General features: G+C 42.2%; 1 long non-coding RNA gene across 1 annotated transcript; it reads right to left on the minus strand.

Moving 5' to 3' along the window:
• Window positions 1-422: 422 nt before the first annotated feature.
• On the minus strand, window positions 423-12,753 carry LOC138972372 (uncharacterized). The gene is made up of 3 exons (XR_011457582.1): window positions 12,649-12,753; window positions 4,120-4,239; window positions 423-499 (listed from the first exon to the last, which is right to left on the minus strand). It is a non-coding gene; the product is annotated as an uncharacterized lncRNA (long non-coding RNA).
• Between the last annotated feature and the right edge of the window lie 12,755 nt (window positions 12,754-25,508).

Here is a 25,508-nt window from a genome sequence, read left to right on the forward strand (position 1 = left end):
AACCGCGTCAAAAAGAAAAAAAAACCAAGATGGCTACAGGCCTATGTGTTCCTTTTTTTTAACTTCTACAAAAAGAAATGGTTCCGCAAACAACATTTTAATATTCAACGAATAGAGACACTTGTATGAAGCAATGTCTGGTGCTCATTTAAAAAATGTAGAAATAATTCCTTACATGCCACATTCAGCTGAATGCTTTTCGAGTCGGTGCCACCAATCCCCCGGCCGACTGAACAGGTGTACCTCCCCATGTCGTCACACGTGACGTCCGACAAGGTCAACACGGCCTCGTAGGTCCAAGTCCCCAGCCTCTGATAATGCATTTTATTAATACCGAAAGTAACGTTCCCAAATGTATTACTCTCTTTTGTTATGGTAACATAGCCTTGTGTTCGTCCGAACATTCTGCAGGTCAGATTGAGTGTTATGTGGTCATCCCCATCGACTGTGATTGTATAGTTGTGTCCGTCGAGCGTCAGGCTTTCCACTACTGGTGCACCTGCAATTGAAAGTGAAAGTAAATGCCTTAAAGTTCAACATCTTATAAATTGTTTGCTTTTTGTTGTACATGTTTTTGTTAATTACTCAAAATGCGAAGATGGTAATGAAGAGAGAGAGTTTGTTTCATTATGCGTTGAAATGTGAAGCGTTTCATAGCTCTAGCTATTCTGATGGACACGTGGGGGAATTCGGGGGCTCTGATTGGATGGTCTCACACATCCCTTTTCCGATCATCAAAGCATAACGCTACGGATCGAAGTCAGCCATTTTTGCCAATATCCAAAAGCATATCGGCGAACAAAGACGCATGGTTCCGGTTTCTTCCACGTATAAAGTACACGCATACCTCGCCAGGTTTGTTTCTGTGACTAGTCGACAGTGGATGCCATTTGCTTTGTATGTGTTTTTGTTGTTGCTTACTGTACATGACATACATTACGTGTAAAATCAAGTTCTTTGACAGGCAACACACCTTGCAAATTTCCAGAAGCTGCAATTTGAAGCGACCTATATCTCTGATTCTAGCAGACGATCTCTCCAATGTTTAACACAAAATCAGCAAACTCTCCTGTCACATAGAACGTCCATCGTATAGTGCAATGTTGAAATGAAGTTACCGGTCTGAAACATTCAGTCGTTTCTTCTGAGACAATCTTCGTTCTCTTATCATCTACAGATTTACCGCAGTCTTCACCACGCGAATTCTCAACAGAAGTTAGACTTTCAAACATACAATCTACGTGGGCAAGCATGATACGTTTTGACGTCATATGATTCCTAGCATAATGACGTAATGCTAAACATCCGGTTATCTCGAGTTTTCTCCGCAATACATGTCTGTGGGTTTTTCAATGTTCGGTTATTTCCGTGGCTTCATGCGGAAAGGGAACCGTCGTCTGCACTCAACGACATGGACCATTCTGGTACTTGTTGCAGACAAAAACATGATTTTAACACAGCATTTAATGTCAGAATAGCTATATAAACGCAATTGTGTTTTTATCGTAGCAATACGGTCCGATATTTAGACTCGAACAAGTATAATGCGACTCGTCTTCGACTCGTCGGCATTATACTTGTCTCGTCTAAATATCGGGCCCTATTGCTACGCTGAAAACACAATAGCTGTTAATAGCTTCAAAAACGCATTGAATAACGTGAACGTTAAGATTTTTATTCATCAAACATCACCCCATTGTGACCCAAAAATGTGACGAGGGTTAAAGCCTGTTCTTAATTGGGCGAAGTCGACTACGCGAAATATAAGCCTACTTCGCGAAGCTGGCCGCACGGAACTTCAGCACTGAGTTTTCGGTAAAAAGACTTCGCGAAGCTGGCCGCAAGGAGCTTTAGTATAGTACTGAGTTTCCGGTAAACAGACTTCGCGAAGTCGTTGCGAAGTCGACTTCGGGCTAAATCAAGGACCGCCTCAATCAAACTTAGGTCAAGCTGTGAGATTATTAAACGCTGGAAGTGTGCACAGTTTCAAAGGTTTAGCTTCAAAACATCTGTGATAACGTCAACGTTAGGTTTTTATGAATGGGACATGACCCCGCTGTGATCCTCGGACACACGGACGGACACTGCATGCTGATCAGTACTAGGATTCACCGAATACTCAGGTGAGTCAAAAACAACAGCAACAACAACAACAAAAACACCAACAACAAAAACCACCACCAACACATATTAAACATAATTATACAGGGTGGTCCAAAAAAGCGCCCTATATCATTTTTGGTCTAATTTTTGCTGCAAAGAGAGATTTAGAAAATGGCTTTACCAAACAATAGCAAAATGATGGCAAATTATGCCTTGCAAATTTGGTAGAAATCGGTTTGTCCTTGGCAGTTTATAATGTAATACTAAAATAATAATAATAATGACAGCTTATGTAGCGCAAACCACAGTGAACTATGGTCTCCGCGCTTTACATATTAAATATGAATTAAACCATACTATCTAAACATCAAATACACATACATTCAAACAAAATAACGTAACAATAAACTTACAGCAACACATTATCCACTTATTCTCTATCATGCAGCCTCCTCTTCCGTGGCGATAGGTTCATTTTACGACGCACTGACTTCCCTTGGCCACCCTACTCCCCTGATCTCAACCCACCCGACTACTTTATGTGGGGTTACCCAGAACAGAATATACGCCATCAATCCCCAAACCCTGGCAGCTCTGTGGGACGACATCAGAAGGGAAATCAGGCGCATACCAGCTTTCAGTTGACATGATTGGACGAGTCATGGACAATTTCAACGTTCATGTTGAAGCAGTTCTTCTACGAAGAGGAGACTGGATAGAGCATATTAACAACTACTAAGAACAAACTAATTTCTACCAAATTTGCAAGACATAATTTGCCATCATTGTGCTATTGTTTGGAGAAGAAATTGTCAAAATCTCTCTTCGCAGTCAAAAATGAGATCAAAAAGAAAACAGGGCGCTTTTTTTTTTTACCACCATGTAGATCTAAAACAGGCAAACAGTATAAGAAGAATTAATCTAATTAATCAATTTCGCACGTATGTGTAATCATCCACGTACTTTTTTTTAAATTCATTGTTCTATTATTATTACTAATGTTAGCAAGTACATTATCGCTAAATATTAGCAAGTTCAACCTCTCCCTCTCTTCTCTCTCTCTCTCTCTCTCTCTCTCTCTCTCTCTCTCTCTCTCTCTCTCTCTCTCTCTCTCTCTCTCTCTCTCTCTCTCTCTCTCTCTCTCTCCCTCTCTATCTGATTTTGTTGATGATGATAATGATGTCGACGATGATCATGATCATGATGGTAATGATGATGAAGTTGTTGTGTGTGTGTGTGTGTGTGTGTGTGTGTGTGTGGGTGTGTGCGTGTGTGTGTGTGTGTATGAGTATGTGTGTGTGTGTGCGTGCGTGTGTATGTATGTGAGCGCATATTATGTGTGTGTGTGTGTGTGTGTGTGTATGTATGTGTGTGTTTGTGAGTGTATGTGTGTGTGTGTGTATGTGTGTGTATGTGTGTGTGTGTGTGTGTGTGTGTGTGTGTGTGTGTGTGTGTATGTGTGTGTTTGAGTGTGTTGTATTGAGTGCGAACGTGATTGCAGGCATGCGGCGCGCGTGTGTGTGCGAGTCGAATTTTCTTTTCCTTTGTATAATATTGACATACATGTACATTTCAATGTTCTATTATGCATTATGTATTCGTATAGGTAACGTTGTAATGAGTAATACTGTATGATTGCGATTGACAATTGTCCTTTTAATGTCGTTATTTGTATGTCTTAGTTTAGCAGGGACAGATTGTAAGACTAGGCGTGAGCCTAAAATCTCCATCCTTGAGTAATAAAGTTCGTTCGTTCGCTCGTTCGTTCGTTCTCTTTCTCTCTCTTTCTCTCTCATTCTCTCTCGTTCTCTCTCTTTCTCTCTCTCTCTCTCTCTCTCTCTCTCTCTCTCTCTCTCTCTCTCTCTCTCTCTCTCTCTCTCTCTATCTCTCTCTCAAACTCACGGACGCAGACAGAAAGACATACATGCAACAGGGCATAACAGACAGACAGGTAGACAGACAAGTAACAGGGCATAACACACAGACCGACAGGCAGACATATTGTTCGTTACATACCGCAATGTTGCTCGTCACTGCCATCGGCACAATGGTCGTGTTTATCACAACGTTTGGAATAAGATATGCAGATAGATTCATCTCCGCATTTCCACTGGCCCGATACACAAGCCCAGTTTCCTGAAGGTATAAACAATGATAGCGCAGAAGTGTCAGTGGCTATAATTCTCCATTTCCATGTGTCAGAAAGATAATTCCATGAACACGATTCATGACTAAAACTGAACAATATTTTACCTATTATTATATTTACATTGGAGTGGTTTTTTTTGTGCGTGTCTTACTTAAGGGGAAGGTTAACCCAATAAAAACTCGAAAAGCAAAGACACAGTACGGCTACAAAACAGAGCTGTTTTCAACCATTTTTGCCCCGAGTGTTAATGCTAGATCTAACGTGAATCTGCAGACAAACACTAGTTCAAAAAGTACACTTTTGCTGTAACAGAATGAATGTTAATACATGTATGAGCTAACGGTACCAACATTTTCAAAGCGAAGTAAAATCAGATTTAAACAGACAGTACAAAACGCTGATGCCCGATGTGTAAAAAGAAAGCAAGTATCTACTGTGCTTTGGCCTTAAAAGACTGTGCTTTCGTTTTTTTCTGAGGTCATGCTGTTCGATGAGAGCAGTTTCTCAAAGGCGAGGGGAATAATGCATTGTATGTAATCTGAGGAAATCAGGCCTAAATTTAGATTCAGCGTCTGAAAATGGTGTAAATTGGCAGAGGTTATGACCAGGTAATCTTTAAAAAAAAGGGTATTAAAAGGGGGGGGGGGGGGGCTAAACAGGATTTTTCCACTGTATCTAAAGTGGTGTAATGGAAAATATGCCAGGGGTACATCCAGATCCTGAGATGTAGTTCGGCTTGCAAGAATGTTTTGCACATTTGAGGGTTGTTGCACTTAATTCTAAAAGGGGGTATTTTCAGAAATTCAAATAACATGTTTTAGATTTTACTGGGCTAACATAATCATGCGGGATTGAACATAATCTGCGATCCTACCGGGTTCCATCGCATTACAAAACAAGTCGCGTAAGGCGAAAATACAATATTTAGTCAAGTAGCTGTCGAACTCACAGAATGAAACTGAACGCAACGCAACGCAGCAAGCCCGTATACTCGTTGCATCGTCACTCCACCGCCCGTGGCAAAGGCAGTGCCCGTGGAATTGACAAGAAGAGCGGGGTATTCGTTGCGCTGAGAAGGATAGCACGCTTTTCTGTACCTCTCTTCGTTTTAACTTTCTGAGCGTGTTTTTAATCCAAACATATCATATCTATATATTTTTGGAATCATGAACCGACAAGGAATAAGATGAAAGTGTTTTTAAATTGATTTCGAAAAAACAATTTTGATAATAATTTTTATATATTTAATTTTCAGAGCTTGTTTTTAATCCGAATATAACATATTTATATGTTTTTGGAATCAGCAAATGATGGAAAATAAGATAAACGTAAATTTGGATCGATTTATAAATTTTTATTTTTTTTTACAATTTTCAGATTTTTAATGACCAAAGTCATTAATTAATTTTTAAGCCACCAAGCTGAAATGCAATACCGAAGTCCGGGCTTCGTCGAAGATTACTTGACCAAAATTTCAACCAATTTGGTTGAAAAATGAGGGCGTGACAGTGCCGCCTCAACTTTCACGAAAAGCCGGATATGACGTCATCAAAGACATTTATCAAAAAAATGAAAATGTTGTTCGGGGATTTCATACCCAGGAACTCTCATGTCAAATTTCATAAAGATCGGTCCAGTAGTTTAGTCTGAATCGCTCTACACACACACACACACACACACACACACACACACACACACACACACACACACACACACACACACACACGCACAGACAGACAGACACACATACACCACGACCCTCGTCTCGATTCCCCCTCGATGTTAAAATATTTAGTCAAAACTTGACTAAATATAATGATCTATCCACATCCACCCCAGCCTATACAGACAATGAGAACTATATAGTTATGCATGTTCACTGTATGGCTTATTGCATTTGAACTTTTTTTGGAGCACTGGATTAAACTGGGTAGTTACTTTATGTTTGGCTGAATGTGTGCTTTGCAAAACGGTGTTCATTCTGTGTAGTCATAAATGTGATTTGCTCTTGATCACTTGGTTCCCATTGAAAGTCCAAACTTTGAATTACTGCTCTTTTTAGATTTCTAGTTGTCTCAATCATTAGTACCGAAAAAGTACTGTATTTCTCATGCAGGTCTCCTGGCACTTGATTTTCTATTTGCAGAGCTGATTTGATGTTGTCGTTTTGCCTTTGTAATTGCTGTGGATCTTTAGAAATTGGAAGAGAAAATAGTGGCTGTCAATGTGTATGTTTTTGCCTTATGCTGCACAGCAGAAGGAGTGCGAGTATTAAATCAGACCTGGAAAATATGTTACAGGTTATACCTCAATCTCTTTTAAAGTCTGATGTTTTTACATTTAGTCAAGTTTTGACTAAATGTTTTAAACATATATGCCGTGCCGAATTCACGGACTTGCCGAATTCGCGGAATCGGCAACATTTTTGCCCATTTGCTGTAATCGGCAAAACACTGCCCATTAGGCGAAATCGGCAGCGTTTTGCCGAAAACGCCTCAGGGCTTCTAAAATTTGCCCATGTTGTGAAATCGGCAGCCACTTTTTGGTTTTTCAGTTCTAAAAATGCTTGGGATATCATCGCACTTACCAAGCTAGATACTCTAATGGATCGATATCGCAATAATCGATAAGTTATGGCGAAAAATGTAGTTTTCATGCATTTCCGGAGTTATCACCAACACAGACCATAAAACAACGTAACAGGGAGGTAAAGCAATGTTAATGCAATGTTCTGGTGACACCAAAGCAAGTTGCGTAAGGCGAAAATACAACATTTAGTCAAGCTGTCGAACTCACAGAATGAAACTGAACGCAATGCAATTTTTCTGCAAGACCGTATATTCGTTGCATCGTAAGTCCACCGCTCGTGGCAAAGGCAGTGAAATTGACAAGAAGAGCGTGGTAGTAGTTGCGCTGAGAAGGATAGCACGCTTTTCTGTACCTCTTTTCGTTTTAACTTTCCGAGCGTGTTTTTAATCCAAACATATCATATCTATATGTTTTTTGAATCAGGAACGGACAAGGAATAAGATGAAAGTGTTTTTAAATTAATTTCGAAAATTTAATTTTGATAATAATGTTTATATTTTTAATTTTCAGAGCTTGTTTTTAATCCAAATATAACATATCTATATGTTTTTGGAATCAGAAAATGGTGAAAAATAAGATGAACGTAAATTTGGATCGTTTTACAAAAAAATGTATTTTTTACAATTTTCAGATTTTTAATGACCAAAGCTCATAAATTAATTTTTAAGCCACCAAGCTGAAATGCAATACCGAAGTCCGGCCTTTGTCGAAGATTGCTTGGCCAAATGTTCAATCAATTTTATTCCAAAATGAGGGTGTGACAGTGCCGCCTCAACTTTGACAAAAAGCCGGATATGACGTCATCAAAGGTATTTATCACAAAAAAAAAGAAAATAAAAGTCCGGGGATATCATTCCCAGGAACTCTCATGTCAAATTTTATAAAGATCGGTCCAGTAGTTTGGTCTGAATCGCTCTACACACACACACACGCACAGACAGACAGACAGACAGACAGACAGACAGACACACACACACACACACACACACACACACACATACATACACCACGACCCTCGTCTCAATTCCCCCTCTATGTTAAAACATTTAGTCAAAACTTGACTAAATGTAAAACAAGTCGCGTAAGGCGAAATTACAACATTTAGTCAAGCTGTCCAACTAACAGAATGAAACTGAACTCACACACACCAAGAGCGTATACTTAACTCGTTTTAACTTTCTGAGCGTGTTTTTAATCCAAACATATCATATCTATATGTTTTTGGAATCAGGAACCAACAAGGATTAAGGTGGAATTGTTTTTAAATCGATTTCGGAAATTTTATTTTAATAATAATTTTTATATCTTTAATTTTCAGAGCTTGTTTTTAATCCAAATATAACATATTTATATGTTTTTGGAATCAGAAAATGATGAAGAATAAGATGAACGTAAATTTGGATCGTTTTAAAAACTAATTATTTTTTATACAATTTTCAGATTTTTAATGACCAAAGTCATCAATTAATTTTTAAGCCACCAAGCTGAAATGCAATACCGAAGTCCGGCCTTCGTCGAAGATTGCTTGGCCAAAATGTCAATCAATTTGATTGAAAAATGAGGGTGTGACAGTGCCGCCTCAACTTTGACAAAAAGCCGGATATGACGTCATTAAAGGTATTTATCGAAAAAAAGAAAAAAGTCCGGGGATATCATTCCCAGGAACTCTCATGTCAAATTTCATAAAGATCGGTCCAGTAGTTTGGTCTGAATCGCTCTACACACACACACGCACAGACAGACAGACAGACACACACACACACACACACACACACACACACACACACACACACACACACACACACACACACACACACACACACACACACATACACCACGACCCTCGTCTCGATTCCCCCTCTACGTTAAAACATTTAGTCAAAACTTGACTAAATGTAAAAAGAGACTGACTGCCGCTTTTACGAAATGGGACAATTTTTAGAAGCCTTTACGCATTTTCGGCAAAACGCTGCCGATTTCGCGTAATGGGCAGCGTTTTGCCGAGTACACGAAATGGGCAAAAATGTTGGCGATTCCGCGAATTCGGCAATTCCGTGAATTCGGCACGACATATTATGTAGTTACAAGATCAGTTGGTAACTTTAAAAGGTATGTGACTTTCAATTATCTTATGTTGTTCTCAATCTTGGATACCCTAAATAAATACACATTCCAAACATGTCTTATTGTTTCTTAGCTTGTGAGTGTAGAATAGTATGTAAGAGAGAGAGAGAGAGAAAGAGACAGAGAGAGAGAGAGACAGAGAGAGAGACAGAGAGCCGGTGTCACGAACTGAAAACTCTGTCTGAACAATCTTTCTCATTGCGGTCAATGCGCATGCGCTAACAGGGGGAGATTAACTCATTCAAGGCGCGTCTAAATTTCCCCTGTGTTCCCTGCCAGCGCGCGATTTAGAGCCATTTTGAAAAAAATATTACAAATCAACAACACAAGATAACCTTACATTACCCGCTATTACGAGCTAGTCGTGTGACAGAGAGTTTTCTTGCACACGAGACTGTAGATGTTTCTCGACGGTTTTAGCCGGAGTGAAACAGCAGCAGTCGAGTGTGCAAGAACACTCTCTGTCACACGACTAGCTCGTAATGGCGATTATGTCTCACAGCTTCAACAGAGGAGAGAACAAACACGTTTTGCGTACTCACGCTTGATAAACCTAAACACAGGAGCAGCCATTGTGGAGAGATCTACTTTTTGACGAAAGTGAACGAACAACTATGAATGACGTCTCGGTATATGTGAATGACGTCACAGTCATCGTCACAGTCTGTATCTTTTGAAGCATTCCATTCTTCATGACGTCTTTCTGTGTCTGCATCCGCGAAATGTTTGTTCTTTCCGGGGTCTTTGTCATCTATGTTCAGAACTCTGTCCTTCTAGTTTCAGACTAACAGGCCTCCTGAGCGAGCCACTTTCCAAGGGAAGCTAAACTCGCGTATGGAAACAGTACTGTAGTCTGGGATGCCGTTTTCAGTATTCTCAGCGTTGAAGAATTTGTAAAGAGAAGACACGACAACAGCAGGAGAAATAAAAGTCGTGTGTGCATTTTGGGGCTTTTGGAGGGACGATTTCGAGTTTGAATCCGTTCTTGCACATGCTCCAAAGCGTGTAACATACATTATTCCCCCCTCTGCTTCTTTACCTCTGTAAACTTGTAGAGCTAGTTATTTTTCGATAATGACCCAGCAACCAAACAAATAACGAGCCAGCAACAGCCTGAATCCTCGATAGTGCAATGGGTTGAGAAGCTGTTCTGTTTTGGTACTACTTTTGCGACTGAAAAGTTCCGAACGCTCTATACGTACGAAATATACATCTCTGGAGCAAACAATACACACATACCGCATTTAAATTAACAACTACAGGCCTGAACACATGAATCTCCATATAAAATCCATGAGTTAGGTTGTTTTCTGAATCTAGATCTGCCGTGCACACACCGTTCATCACAAGCAAATTCCCAAGGCAAGTAACTCATACTCTTGCCGACAAGAGTAGTTCCCCTTCTTTTAACGCAGTTTCTTCGACAACACTGATTGCAATCCGACGGTCAGTTTTCAACAATATTTCATTTTATAAACAGATCACACGCAACCAAATGCACACATCTCATCAATTTAAAGGCATATGTACGCGCTCCCGTGTTTACAAAGTGTAGTTTGCCCATAATCGATGTCAAACGCACCATAAGACCATGTAATGACGATATGTCGCCATGCGCGGACCATATACATGCATTACAGCTTGTTTTAGAGTCTCAAAAACTTTGGATGTAAACAAAGACGCGGAGTTATTTCCCTTGCGTCAACGCTACCTCTGTTGGAAAATCTATAAATAGGACGATCCAGATCAAAATGAAAATTAACATATCTCAACATTGAAGGGGTCCTAGACCACAATATTTTGCAGGGAACTTAATTTAGCATGTCTCCAGCTGTTGGTAAAGCAATTAGCGTGTATAGTCATCGAGTACATATGGCTTTAAACAACATAAAGCGGTTTCATACACTATTTTCCCCAAAACAATGAACTTCATACAGTAATTAACGTTGGAACACGGGTGCAAAAGTTCGTCTGCTAGTCCCATTTGACGAAAGAACATTATCCTAAAACATAAACAGAACACACAATATCTGCCTTTACCGCCACAGCAGAATAACAGCATATCTGTGTACTTGATTTTAGTCTAAAACAGGGAAACTGACAAGAAGTGTTAACAGAATGGAATGATTTGCACGGAACTATACAACCGCGCATTAATCGATCGCCTGCGCAGGTTGACTGGTTGAGTGATTCGGATTCGATCAAACTTTCGCACAAAAACTCCTGTTTTCTTTGAATAACTGAAGAAAGGAGGAATAAAGAGGTTACACACCTCGTCTCAGTGATTATTAAAAATAATGGTCTCAGTTCGCGGTCATGAAAAAGCTCGCTGAAGCTCGCATTTTTCATGATCCGCCAACTTCGACCATTATTTTTAATAATCACTGAGACTCGGCATGTAACCTCTACATCTTGCACACGTTTGCTTTAGTAGTGGCAAAGAAGGAAAGCGTGTGACATACCTTTATGTTTTTGCACAGTTTGGAACTTACTCTTTTAGAAAATATATGAAACATTTGAAAGTACATACCTTTTGTTGTCTTCATATCCAGGCAAAATATCCAATTTGAAGCAAAAAAACAAACACTTTTTTTTTCTTGAATGAAACACCAGTAACTCACTGTTGCAGTACTTTTTCTCACAAAATGAAGCTGATATGCACTGTTTCAAATGTCAAGAGTGTTGCTGGTGAATCAGAGTGTTGCTGGTGAATCAGAAACAAAAATTACTGTTAAATAGACTTGAACTGGTGAGAGTCAAGCATAATCGAGGCGCGTTTAAATTGTTAAATTTCCCTGTGTTCCCTCAAATCGCACGATTTTGACCCATTTTTAAAAAAATAATAAAAATCAACAACACAAATTAACCTTACCTACCTTACATTTTTGCAAAGTTTGAAACTTGCTCTTTTACAAAATATATGAAACATTTGAAAGAACATACCTTTTGTTGTCTTCACATCCAGTCAAACTACCTCTTTGAAGCAAAAGACAAACAACTTTCTACGTCATGGGTTCATCATACACAATGTCATGATCGACACTTTCATTGCCCGAATCATCACCCAAATGATCGTCCATTGGCACAAACTCGTCACCAGAATCTAAAATATCATCTCCACTATCATCATCACTAAGGTCAAAATCAGAACCGTACTGAATAACAAGTTCTAGCACTCTTTTCAAGTTACTACGTCTTGTCAGCAGAACGATCCGCCATCTTGGAAAAGTCAAAACACGTGGGTCGCACACCGTCAACAAAATTAAATTAATCCCAACAATTGAAGGGAAGGAAATGTTTACAGTGAATGGTTCCACTGTAGACAGATAGAAGTTCATTGCATGGGGTTGTTTCCCTTGGTCAGCAGGACCGTTTACACCGTTAAAAAATCGTGATATCCGTCGGAACTCAAGTACCGGCACGCTGTCAACGCTAAACACAAGTGTCGTGAACAACCTGACCCTAATCCTAACCCTATCCCATGGTTCGTTCGGTCAAAGGGTCGCAAGTCCAAGATTGGCGCATGCGCATTGACCACAATGAGAAGGATTGTTCAGCAGAGGTTTCAGTTCGTGACACCGGCCGTCCATACGGACAGACACGGATGAGTCAAAAAGCACCTGTTTGCTTTTGCCAGGTCGATAACGAATTTGGCTTGTCTTGTCTCTCTGTTTGCAACATACCACAGTTTATTTCGTCACTTCCATCGTCGCATGTAAACGCTCCATCACAGACATCGGGCCTCCAGATACACTTGCTGTTTGCGCACTTCCACCAAGTCGGTGAACACGTCCAATTCGCTAGAAATGATTAAGACCGTACACATAAATTAAGGGAGGAAAAACAGAACTATCCATGAAACAAATTAAAATATGATAAAAATCGGTTGTACCGTATACATGTCTCTCTTACTCTCTCTTACTCTCTCTCTCTCTCTCTCTCTCTCTCTCTCTCTCTCTCTCTCTCTCTCTCTCTCTCTCTCTCTCTCTCTCTCTCTCTCTCTCTCTCTCTCTCTCTCTCTCTCTTTCTCTCTCTCTCTCTCTCTCTCTCTATCTCTCTCTCTCTCTCACACACACACACACACACACACACACACACACACACACACACACACACACACATGCGCACACGGTGCACCCAACCCCGCTTAACCCAATGCCGTGACACCAGCACCATAAACCCAGTACGCGTATACATACCACAGTTTTGTTCATCACTGCCATCACAGTGAACCTCTCCATCACAGCGCCAGTCCCTCCAGATACAATCACCATTGCTACATTCCCACGTATTGGTACCTGGGCACACGGGTTGTGATTCTGTAAGATGCATTTAGCTAGGTTTGAAACACGAAGAAAAAGAAAGAACAGCAGCCAGACACAATCACGGTGTGGGAGACGTTCCATGCGTCAACAGCTCAAAGGCGGTAGTGTTCCAGCTCAGAGGCGCCACTTTTTCACAGTCGGTTAAGATCGCGTGCAACTGTAGACAGGGTGGATACAGTACGTTACGACCTTATACGTTCCCAGAAAGTTGTTATGCCTGCTTGTGTACCCAGAAGGCAAAAGCGGTGTGTAGGTATGCTGGCTAAAACTTTATTACAGAAAAGAATCAGAAGCATACTTTAACAGATAATTTCAGGTATGGTTGTGAATGTGTTCTGCCTAAATCTGTGGGTTTTTTTGTTAGAAATATGTAGGCCTGTTGTTTTAGCATAATAAAGCAAGAAAACTTGATTTAAGCGAAAATGTGACTTTACGGTTGACGGACGATGAATTTATGAACAACACCAGTTTTTGTTTGCCATGGCCGCTTCAATTATCTCTACCGTAAACATTCATGGTTTACGAAACAGAACAAAACGAAAAGTGGTTGTTTTTTTTTTAATAATTCAAGGTAAGCAAAATTTCGTGCAAAATGGTTTATTTTTTTGCGTGGTTGCGCTACACACTTGAATACAAACCGATTTGCACTGAACTTACTCGGTACATAATATCAGACTTTTAGAACCTAAGGTTGTGACGCCGACGTTTATGGTCGGAGTAGCGTTACACACATGTGATCAAAACTATTAATCCGATGGTCACCAAATTTGTCTGGAGTGTCCAAAAATGGTTCTTCTGCATTCAATTCCTCCAGCTTTCCGACAAATGCACAGAGCGGTTGTTTTTGACCCGCTCAAACAGGTATCAAATAGAATAACCGTAACAAAAATGACAGCGTTCTTCGCATTTCTTATTCCGAGGAACTCATTGTAAAACAGAACATGAAAAAAACATAGTGCCAAATGTTATGACAATCGCATGAATTGTTTTGAAAATATCCATGGAACCGCAAAGTATGCTACGAAAAAGTTATGCGTGGTGTATTTTCAGTTGACGTGTCTCAGATCCTTTAATTCCTTATCACCTGTCTTGAGCTCATTGGCTTCTTGGGATTTGTCTAGCTTTTCGTATTGGGACGTGCGGCGTGTCTTCCGAGAGCAAACACATACTCAATCATGGCAACCAGTAAACTTGCATGACGTCGCCACACTATTTAGAAGTAATTGAACAAAGTCTGATTCTCTTAGGCATCGACAACAAAATGCTATTCGATGCTTCAATGCTTCATTTACATGAGACAAACGAGTAGTATATATATATATATATATATATAGCCAGGAGGCTGTTTACATGATGGGCACAACAGTTTGCTTAAAACATGTCTCAAAAGTTCGATGTCCACCAATCTAGAAACCGACACGGTTGGCCTAGTGGTAAGGCGTCCGCCCCGTGGTCGGGAGGTCGTGGGTTCGAACCCCGGCCGGGTCATACCTAAGACTTTAAAATTGGCAATCCAGTGGCTGCTCCGCCTGGCGTCTGGCATTATGGGGTTAGTGCTAGGACTGGTTGGTCCGGTGTCAGAATAATGTGACTGGGTGAAGCATGAAGCCTGTGCTGCGACTTTTGTCTTGTGTGTGGCGCACGTTATATGTCAAAGCAGCACCGCCCTGATATGGCCCTTCGTGGTCGGCTGGGCGTTAAGCAATCAAACAAATAAACAAACCAATCTAGAATCTGTCAGTTCGTCTTCTTCGGTCTTATTGGAATTCGAGCTCCCGTGCGATGTGACTCACTAACAACCAACGGCCTGTTTGTTTTGTGCACAAAGTTGGGCTTTTTGCTGAAGTATTTCTGCAGGTTGACAAAGGCTGTAACTAATTCAGCAACAAGGCAAGGCAAAATGTATTTTCCCACCACTCATCTTTGTAAAAGGTAGGAATCGGAAACAAATTATCTGCTGCTCTAAACTCCATAGACATGGGGAGGGGGGGGGATAACAATTCCTCGTTTTTGACCGAAACTCGACCCAGCTGTTTTAGATGATCATAGATAAAATGTAGATGATCAGGATCAACCTGACAAGAGTCATATCCAGATATATAGGTTCTTAGGTGTTTCCAAAACGTGCAAGCCTCAGAAGTTTCAAGATACAAATAGAAAAGTAAAGGTATGCAAATAAAACCACACAGAATTAGAGAGAAGGAGAGAGAGAGAGAGAGAGAGAGAGAGAGAGAGAGAGAGAGAGAGAGAGAGAGAGAGACTTAGACTTAGACTTAGGCTTAGCACATTTTATTGACATAAAGGGTAAACATTTTAAGCCAAGGGCCAAATCTTACAACGTGCCCTTTACAATACATTCACACTAACACATCCGCACGCATATAAACAACATAATATAATGATTTGCGTACATTATTAGTATATATGTTCTGCGCGAACTTAGAATCCGGTTGGAATTCTAACCCTGCGCAAGTACAGGGGTGCCATTCTAGAATAAAACCCTTGTTGCTGGTCCATTCTAGAATCGGCCGTGCGCAAGGTTGGAATTTGGGTCCAAGTTGGAATAGTCATTTCAGTTAGACTATCACACAGCCAAAGCCACAAATGTGGATTTTCTGTTTGTTTTTGTTTTTTTGTGTGTTTGGTTGGGTTTTTTTCTCGGGTTTTTTACACTTTACTCAAAGACATCGTGAATTGGGATTGTGATGTTCTGAAAGTGATTACGATTTTGAGAGACACTCAGCACTGATCGCTACGAACGGAAATTTCCGGACTGACAGTGTTTTGCCGATCTCGCTTGTAACTTTTAATCTTATTCATATACATGAAGTTGGTCTTCTGAATTGTGAAGATAAAGTCTTTAGCTTTGTATCGATATATAATATGACTATATAGTTTGAGCGAGGGAAAGGCTTTTTTTTTCTTTCTTTTTTTTCTTCTTTTTTTAACTAGCTTTAACGTTCTATCAGGCATGCGCCTCTTAAGAACGGTGCTGCTTTGACCACAAGCCTCGCAGCCATAGCAAACCCCTCGTTATGAGCGCCGACCACAACGAAAGCAATTGGCTGCGGTGGGCCCCACGAAAATCGGCAAAGGCGAGGCTAGTTTCTGTAGAAAATCGTCTCTGTTTTCTCCAAAATGACATATCATCCCATAACTGGCGTTTGTATTTCGACATAAGGTCTTGTGGCATCTAATCGTCGATTTCATTCTTTCATTTGATTCATTTGTGAACGCTGAGCTTCGAGTATTTATGCTTTTCAGGGAATTTTTTTGAAAATTCTGACTTTCCACAGTTATTACGGAAAATCAAGCTTGTCAATCAAGATGCTGTGAATTGGAATGTCATTACTAATCATTAGTTGACCTCTGGCTCAAGTGGTGTCATCTTGCTACACGGTTGAATTGCAATTCGTCAATCTCTGCCGTCACTGGGCACTGAGAACGTCAGGAGCCTGTATTTTTTTCAAGGGCAATTAGAGGTTATTTGAAAGTATGACATGGTATAATGTTGTGATTTTGGAGAGAAAAAATAATTGACTGTCATTGCAATGAGGCTTGGTCAGAAATAAAGGGTATTCACTGATTTTAAGCTACAATTCAGTTGCTTGGAAATGACAGACCTCCAATCCATTTGTAAATCAAGTGAACTCTCTTGAATGATTGGTACTTCCTCTACAAATAAATGTGCACTAGGATATAATTCTTGGAACTTTGTTCTTTTGTGTAGTAGTAATGCAGGGTTGTAAGAGTTTGAAACGTGGGCATATCACAGTTTGGAAGGTAGGGATTCTGATAGATTAAATAAAAACTGTCAAACTTTTAGGCATGGAATTCCCCTTTGAGAGTATTTGTTGTGGTAGTACTACTACTATGAATTGCTTTCAATGTTTTCCCATAATATTATAAAACCAGACAAAAGTTGTTGTTGATTTCTGTTTTTGTTAATGTCAACTTTTTTTAAACCTGTGACAACAGCTCTATAACTCACTCTGTCCTTCTGTTGGTCTGTCTGTCGGTTAGTCGGTCTGACCGTCTGTCTGTCTGTCTCTGTCTGTCAAAAAAATTGTCAAAAAACCGGACATTTCCGAGAGGGAGACAGCGCTGACATTGCAAGCGGCCGCAACCGGCTCTCATCACAAAAACAACTGCCCTGCAAACATTACCGCCCTGGTAGTCCCCCTTGCTATGGTCTGCCTTTGTTTATTGCGTACTCAGGAGTGTCAACTTTCTTGACATGACATGACATCGCAAGATCGCCAAAGGATTTTTTTCAGGGGTAGACAAATCAGCCCCATTTTATCAAAGGGAAGGTGCAGGTGGAGATAATTCAAGGGAAGACAACTCAGTCTTACCTACCCGGTTTCATTCTAGAATGGCACCCCTGTACTTGCGCAGGGTTAGAATTCCAACCTGGACCCGGTCCATTCTAGAATGAAACCGGATTCTAAGTTCGGTGGAGGAGGTGGGAGTAACTCTTGTAGGCTGTTGAACCAGTTGTTGCAGCCCGAATAAATTGGAGGTTGACTCCCATGACGTGTGTGTTTTGAGAGAGAGAGAGAGAGAGAGAGAGAGAGAGAGAGAGAGAGAGAGAGAGAGAGAGAGAGAGAGAGAGAGAGAGAGAGAGAGAGAGAGAGAGAGAAAGAGCGAGAGAGAGAGAGAGACAACCAGACAGACATGACCTGTCTAATTTTCACGGAATTATGGAAAAGGTAGCTTGACAATGACACTCACCAACAGCAACAAGAATCACCAGGATGAATAAACAAGCTTTGGTGCCACTCCGTGCTTGCTGCTGGCACATGCTGTATCACGTAGAGTTAATTACAGGAGCTGAAGAAAACTTGTCCTATAACCAGAGGCACCTTGCTTTCGAAGTGTGAACGCCTAAATCAGAGCGATTCCTGTCGAAAGAAGAACAAACTCTGCTCGCAAGACCAAGCGATTACCAAAAAGGCTTGACTAACATGTAAAAAAGTCAAAAGAAGGGATTGGACAAGACATGACGTCATTACAGAATGACGAATCGTCTAAAAATATGTCACCAGCAAACGAAGTCTTGGCAGACCAGACCGTATCGAGTGCAAACTAACACCGAGTTTAACCGAGACTACAGCCAGAGTGACGCGAATCAGTGCAAAACGTCTTCGAATGTTTTTCGATGTCACGTCATTGTTCTTGAACACTTCTAAAATGCCGGGATTCCGATGTAGGCGTCCCCTGACGACGGTCTGGCAACTCAGCGCCAAACTTGGTATTCGCCTCCATTGCCTTGTTTTGACGTGCGTCAACATTGCTACCGTGAATGCTGCAATAGGTTTGTGGTTTGTCTAGTGTGTTTTGTGTCAATCTTGAATTTGTAGCAGTGGTGGTGAGGTGTTCTAACGCCACCGGAGCAGCTCAATCTCAATCTCAATCTGCATGCCCAATTCATACGATTCGCACTGATTCGCGTTTGTACAATGCTCTTGGTCTTGATACACGCGCATGTGTTATCTATCCATGACCTTTTAAATCATGCCTGTGTGCCATTATTACCCACTCAATCTGAATATATTTTATCCCAGCGAAGCTGGAGGTATCCCGTGAACGCTATACTGTAATCGACTTGAGAAATGTGCATACCGAATAATACATGATAAAGAAGGATTCTTTGTGCCCGGCTACGTGCTACAGTTGAAGATGGAAGTTCACCAAAAATTGGGACCATACTAACAAAAATACGGTGGGTGCAATAGTCGCCCCCATTTTTTCAGCAAACGCCACCCAAGGCCGTTTTGTACGGGTAGAAATTCCGTAGTTTCCAAGTCTATGGATAAAGCTCGCCTAAGAAGAATACGTCACGGTCGAAAGTCTTTGACGTCAATTAATGCATCATGACGTCATGCCTCCCTGTAGTCTTTCTCTCTCGCGCAGTGTGTGTGTTTGTGTTCATTTTGTGCACATGTGTTAGTGTTACTGTTTGTGTGTGTGTGTGTGTGTGTGTGTGTGTGTGTGTGTGTGTGTGTGTGTGTGTGTGTGTGTGCGCACGCGTGCATGAGTCTGTACTCGTATGTGTGTGGTGTGTGTGTGTGTGTATTTGCGTGTGTGTGTGTGTGTGTGTGTGTGTGCGCACGCGTGCATGAGTCTGTACTCGTGTGTGTGTAAGTGTGTGTGTGGGCATAAGTGTATGTGTGTGCGTGTATGTGTGTTTGTTTGTAAAGGTGGGTATGTCCGTCTGTCCATATGTGCGTATGGGTGTGTGTTTTGTGTGTATGAAGTTTTTTGTGAGAGAGTGAGTGAGTGCGTGTGAGTGAGTGTGTGTATGTGTGTGTGAGTGAGTGTGTGTATGTGTGTGTGACTTGGGGTGTGTGTGTGCGTGGGTGTGTGTGTGTGTGTATGTGAGAGAGAGAGTGTGTGTGTGTGTGTGTGTGTGTGTGTGTGTGTGTGTGTGTGAATGTGTGTGTGCATGAGTTTGTGTGTATGTTTGTGTGTGTATGAGTGTGTATATGTGTTTGTAAAGGTGTGTGTGTCTGACTGTCTATGTTCGTATTTGTTTGTTTGTTTGCTTAACGCCCAGCCGACCACGAAGGGCCATATCAGGGCGGTGCTGCTTTGACATAGAACGTGCGCCACACACAAGACAGAAGTCGCAGCACAGGCTTCATGTCTCACCCAGTCACATTATTCTGACACCGGACCAACCAGTCCTAGCACTAACCCCATAATGCCAGACGCCAGGCACGGCGGTTCCCCCTTTCACAGACAGCATGATTAAGTTTGCTGCTGGCACCCTGCCCACGCAGCCCCTGCCCTGCTTATCTGTTAGCACATTCCTGGCCCCGCTGGGGCTTCAGCCTTCTTTGTTCCACTGGCTGGCAGCAGAAAATGAGTCAATTTCCCACGGTTTAATTGCCTTCCTGCCACTGCCTCACAGCAGAACCAGATGTTGTATCTAGTTTATATCTTGAAGAGCCCTGTCTGGAGCACTTTCCATGTGGTTTCGTCTTGAAGATTTTTTGTCTTGTATTAGTTTCTGATCATCAGAGTACATGTACGCTGTGTGTTTCATCTGTGTGGCATTGTGTTGTGACAGGCAAATTTTTCACCCACTGTTCAGCAGAAAAGAAAGGATTGAATCATAGTATTATTACAAGTGACATCACACTCAGTTATTTTGTGCAGCAGTGTGACCTAATATTTCCAGTTTTCTTCTTTGTCTTCATGTGACAGTGTATGTTGGGTATGCAGTGTGTTTTATAATGGAGCATACTGAAACTGAACATCTAATTTGTGTTAATGCATTGTGTAGACTGTGTGGGGAACGCTCTGCAAGAACAAAAAAAGATCGACATTGTAATGTGAAACTGTGTGTGGACTATGCGGACAAACTGAAAAACTTTTTTAACATTGATGTATCTTCTGATATTAGTGCAAAACATTCGACCACGTTTTGTCAGAAGTGCTATTCAAAGCTGATTAAATTAAACCGTACGCCCTCAAACACAACAGCTGATCGTGTTAAGGAACAAGCTCAAGCCATTAATAACATCCAGTGGGTGTCCATATCATTTATCCCGTTGCCGACACTGGTTTGCTGGTGTCAGTATAATGTGAACAGCCTTCTTTAAATCTACCCCAAGATACATGGAAGTAAAACTAGCTATAACAACAACAACAACTGCCGTGTGCTGACATTTTGGAATACTGTTTTCCTACTTGGATACCTGTAAGCGGGCTCAAGAAAAGATACTTCACACACACACAAGGTAAAAATCTTCAAAGTGTCAGCATGAACATCTGTTAACATTAACCTTGCAGATTTGTTTTTAATTTGTTCTGTCTTCAAAAGTTGACCGTGGCGCGATCTGTAGCCACTCAAATACATGTCATTAATTACATTGTGCCGTGTGTACTGTTCTCTGTCTGTCTTCTTTCAGCAGGCTACAGCAGTGGCACACCTAAAGCATAGTGGTCATATTTATACTGTTCAAAAAAAGAAACGCATAGTTGCTACTTGCCAAATTTGTTTTATTTTTCGAAAAAATTAACAGAAAATCCAATATTTAGATTATTTGTTTGAAATTTGGTATGGACACAGTTGAATGCACACACAGTTCATTTGCATCTTCAAATCAATCAGTCAATCAATACGATTGGGTGCCGAGGCTGTCAAGTCAGTAGGGGGTGTGACTGCCTTGAGCAGCAACAACTGCCCGGCACCTTCTGGGCATGGACTGGATCAGATGCCGGATATCTTGCTGTGGGATGGTGTCCCACTCCTCCTGAAGTGCCTGCAATAGATCGCGGTGATTTGCCGGCGCTTCTTCTCGCCTGCGCACACGTCTGTCCAATTCATCCCAGAGGTGTTCTATCGGGTTCATGTCTGGCGACATGGATGGCCAGGGAAGCACCTGGACATGGTGGTCGGTGAGGAACTGGGTGGTGAGTCGTGCTGTGTGCGGGCGAGCGTTGTCCTGCTGGAATATGGCATCCTGGTCAGCCAGAAGAGGAAGGGCGTGTGGGCGCAGAATTTCCTCCACGTATCGCTGGGCAGTTATGCGCCCTTGGACGTGCACCAGGGTGCTCCTTCCAGCGGTATTGATCGCCCCCCACACCATGACGCCTCCACCACCATGAACGGGTGCCTCATCCACACAGTTGGGCGCGTAACGTTCGTTTACTCTCCGGTAGACCCTCCTCCGACCATCATGTCGCTGGAGCAGGAAGTAGGACTCGTCGCTGAACCACACGTGTCTCCAGTGATTCCGGACGGTCCAGCGAAGGTGCTGGTTGCCCCACTGCACTCGGTTCTGGCGATGGCGGCGGGTGAGGACAGCTCCTCTGTGAGGTCTGCGAGCTCTCAAACCAGCTTCATGCAGGCGGTTCCGCACGGTCTGGTCCGATAATCGGTGTGGCCCGGGGAGAGCCTGGACAGAAGATGAGGCCGACAGGAAACGATTCCGGAGGTGGCGGAGCCGTATGAAGCGGTCGTGAGCAGCAGTTGTCGCCCTTGGTCTTCCCGCTCGTGGCAAGTCAGCAACGGAGCCAGTGGCTTGAAACCTGACCCACAGTCTACTGATGGTGCTCTGGGACACGTGGAAGTGCCTGGCGATTGCACTTTGACTTTGGCCTGCTTGTAAACGACCCAATGCAATTTGGCGGTCTTCTCTGCTCAATCGGGCCATCTTTCGTCGCTGAATTGTCGTCTGATTTCTTTGTGGCGAACAATCCGCTTTTATGGGTTTTGGAAGACATGGTGAGAGCTCAATATTCCCCGAGTTTCACGAGATTACACTGAAGCATGACGAGTGGTCATGCCAAATGAGCAATTTTGACATTGTAGCCACTGATAACGCATGCGTCACGTGCAGAGCTCACTTGTGGCAATGGACGAAAGGTCGACGACCAGATAAACATTTTCTGCAGTTTGGTGGATATCCTTGTAGCCATATAACGAAATTAACCAAATATTACAAGCTATGCGTTTCTTTTTTTGAACAGTATAGTATCGTTTGAAAGTTTATGGTCTTGACTACAAGGCTATGTGTAAATAACACACATGCTGACATCGTAATTCAAGAGAACTAACAAGATAGAAGTGTTTTCAAAACACACAGCTTACTCGCAAGGCAGAGATAGCAGTGCGTAGCTGCCGAGAGGTTGAGCTAGGCCGCACTCTGGCCTGCTAGTAGAAGGGAGCTTTTCTCTTAGCCTTCTATTGCTGAGATGGCTTGTGTGGGTGATGCTATCGCGCGGTTGTACAGTCCCTACTGTGTAGCCAGCGCTGAACCGGGGGATGGGTGATTAATTACCGCTGGCGGCCTGGCACTGAGGAAGGGGTGATAAAGGGGTCAGATTCCGGCTGTGCCTGTGAACTAAACCTAATAGCAGAAACTGCCGTGCAGGCGGAGCAGCCACTAGATTGCCAATTTTAAAGTCTTAGGTATGACCCGGCCTGGGTTCGAACCCTCGACCTCCCGATCACGGGGCGGACGCCTTACCACTAGGCCAACCGTGTATGTGCGTATGAGTGTGTGTTTTGTGTGTATGAGATTTGTGTGTGTGTGTGTGTGTGTGTGTCTGTGGGTGTGTGCGTGCGTACGTGCGTGCGTATGTACATGTGTGTGTGTGTGTGTGTGTGTGTGTGTGTGTGTCTGTTTGTATAAGAGAGAAAGAGAGAGAGAGAGAGAGTGGGTGGGTGGGTGTGTGTTTGTGCGTGTGCGTAAGTGTATGTGTGTGTGTATGTGTGTTTGTTTGTAAAGGTGTGTATATGTCCGTCTGTCTATATGTGCGTATGGGGGTGTGTTTTGTGTGTATGAAGTGTGTGAGAGAGTGAGTGAGTGCGTGTGAGTGAGTGTGTATGTGTGTACGTGTGTAACTTGGGGTATGTGTGTGTGTGTGTGTGTGTGTTCGTGTGTGTGTGTGTTTGAGAGAGAGAGACAGAGACAGAGAGGTTTGTCTTTCGCTGGGGTATGCAGTGCCTTGGCGTTGCACATCTACTTAATTGTTTTTAGTTAAACTGAGATAGAGAGAGATGGCGAGTGAGAGAGAGAGAGAGAGTGTGTGTGTGTGTGTGTGTGTGTGTGTGTGTGTGTGTGTGTGTGTGTGTGTGTGTCTGTCTGTACGTGTGAGTGCTGCGAGAGACGCTCAGGATGTTTACATATGTGTTTTAATGCAATTCTAATTCTAAGTTTACAGCAAATATGAAGCGGGCTAGAGTTATTAGTTTTAAGTGCAATCGTGTAATTCTTAATACATGTGATGTTTGTATGTCTGTGATCGCCTGACACTGTAAGGCAATTTTCCTTGTTTTTATGAGGACAGTAAACATTTTGAGTCTTGAGTCTTGAGTCTTGATATGTTGTTTGTTGGTCACATGAACCGATTGCGGCAATAAACATGACGTTTAAGGAGTGTGCGCAGTACCGCTCAAATATGTTTCCGTGTACACGTAAGCTTACTGTATTTTTACACAGAAGGTCAGTGATGCTGAAGTATGAGTCATCGTTCTTTCGATTGTCGATTAAAAGACGTTGGTGATGGCATGCTGACAGCTTCATCAGCGAGGCTGTTCCATTGAATGGGGTACGAAGAACGATAGATCTTGTGTATAGGTCAATTTTGGACAGCAGCGGTGTTCGGAGTTTTAAATCGTAAAGCATTAAGAATTACTTGAACCGCCTTTCCTGTCATGGAATGAACTGAAAACATAGGTGTAATTCAAGTTCGATTCCGGAAAGAACACACAACTAGGCTAAATACCAGAAGTCCAAAGAACTGGGCGATCCAAATGCACCGCTCTAACTTCATGTTTTCCGATGCATGATGTATGGCACCACACTGTATACGTGAACAGCTCAGATCATGGGTCAATACACCAGTTAACAGTTTCGGCACTTACATGGTACAAAAAAGAACAAGAGGCGAAGCCTTCAAGGCTCACGTAAGAAATCGACAAACAGTAACACAAACCAGAGATACTGTTCTCTGCACAAACTCAATCACTCCGTCACACATACACAAACACACTGTAGGCATAGGTGACACTGTGCAAGAGTGCGAGACAATAGATCTAGATCTGTCTGTCTGTAGCCTACTTACGGGGACACGGCTGCCAGATGGCCAGATCGACACTGCGCTTTCGACAGATTAACCTGTAGGAAATCTCCTTTGGTATCTTCTTTATCTATTTTTCTGGAGCTACGAAACCGAACAATGTGAAATCGTCTTCTCCGAATCGGCGAACTGCAGCTCGGTGATAACTGTATCTATACCACAATCCTTCACGCGATCTGACCTAACCTTGACCCCTGACCTGGTCTACATACCACACACGACACAAACCAGTCAGGTGTTTTTACCCCCCAAAAACCCCCACCACCCGTTTTCTTTGGATACACACTTTAACTACATACGTGCCGACGAAATGTTGATCATTGCTTCAATACTTTAAAACTGTTGCTTGGATAATAACCAGGTAAAATTAGTATTTCGGTGTTCAGTCAAATGTTAAAGTTTCTACCACAGACATACATACATACGCACGCACGCACGCACAGACAGACAACAGTTAGTATCGCATAGGCTACACTTACGTGAGCCAAAAACTTACGTGATACCCAAAGCGATTCTGGTTGGACGAGAAATTTCGACGAGCAAGCGCTGCATCGTCTGCTCAACGTGATGGAAGCAATTGAACGGGACGGTGTGTTTTCCTCTACGTTATAACAAAAACC

The sequence above is a fragment of the Littorina saxatilis genome, linkage group LG8 (genome assembly GCF_037325665.1).
Source record: "Littorina saxatilis isolate snail1 linkage group LG8, US_GU_Lsax_2.0, whole genome shotgun sequence".
Taxonomy (NCBI): Eukaryota; Metazoa; Mollusca; class Gastropoda; order Littorinimorpha; family Littorinidae; genus Littorina; species Littorina saxatilis.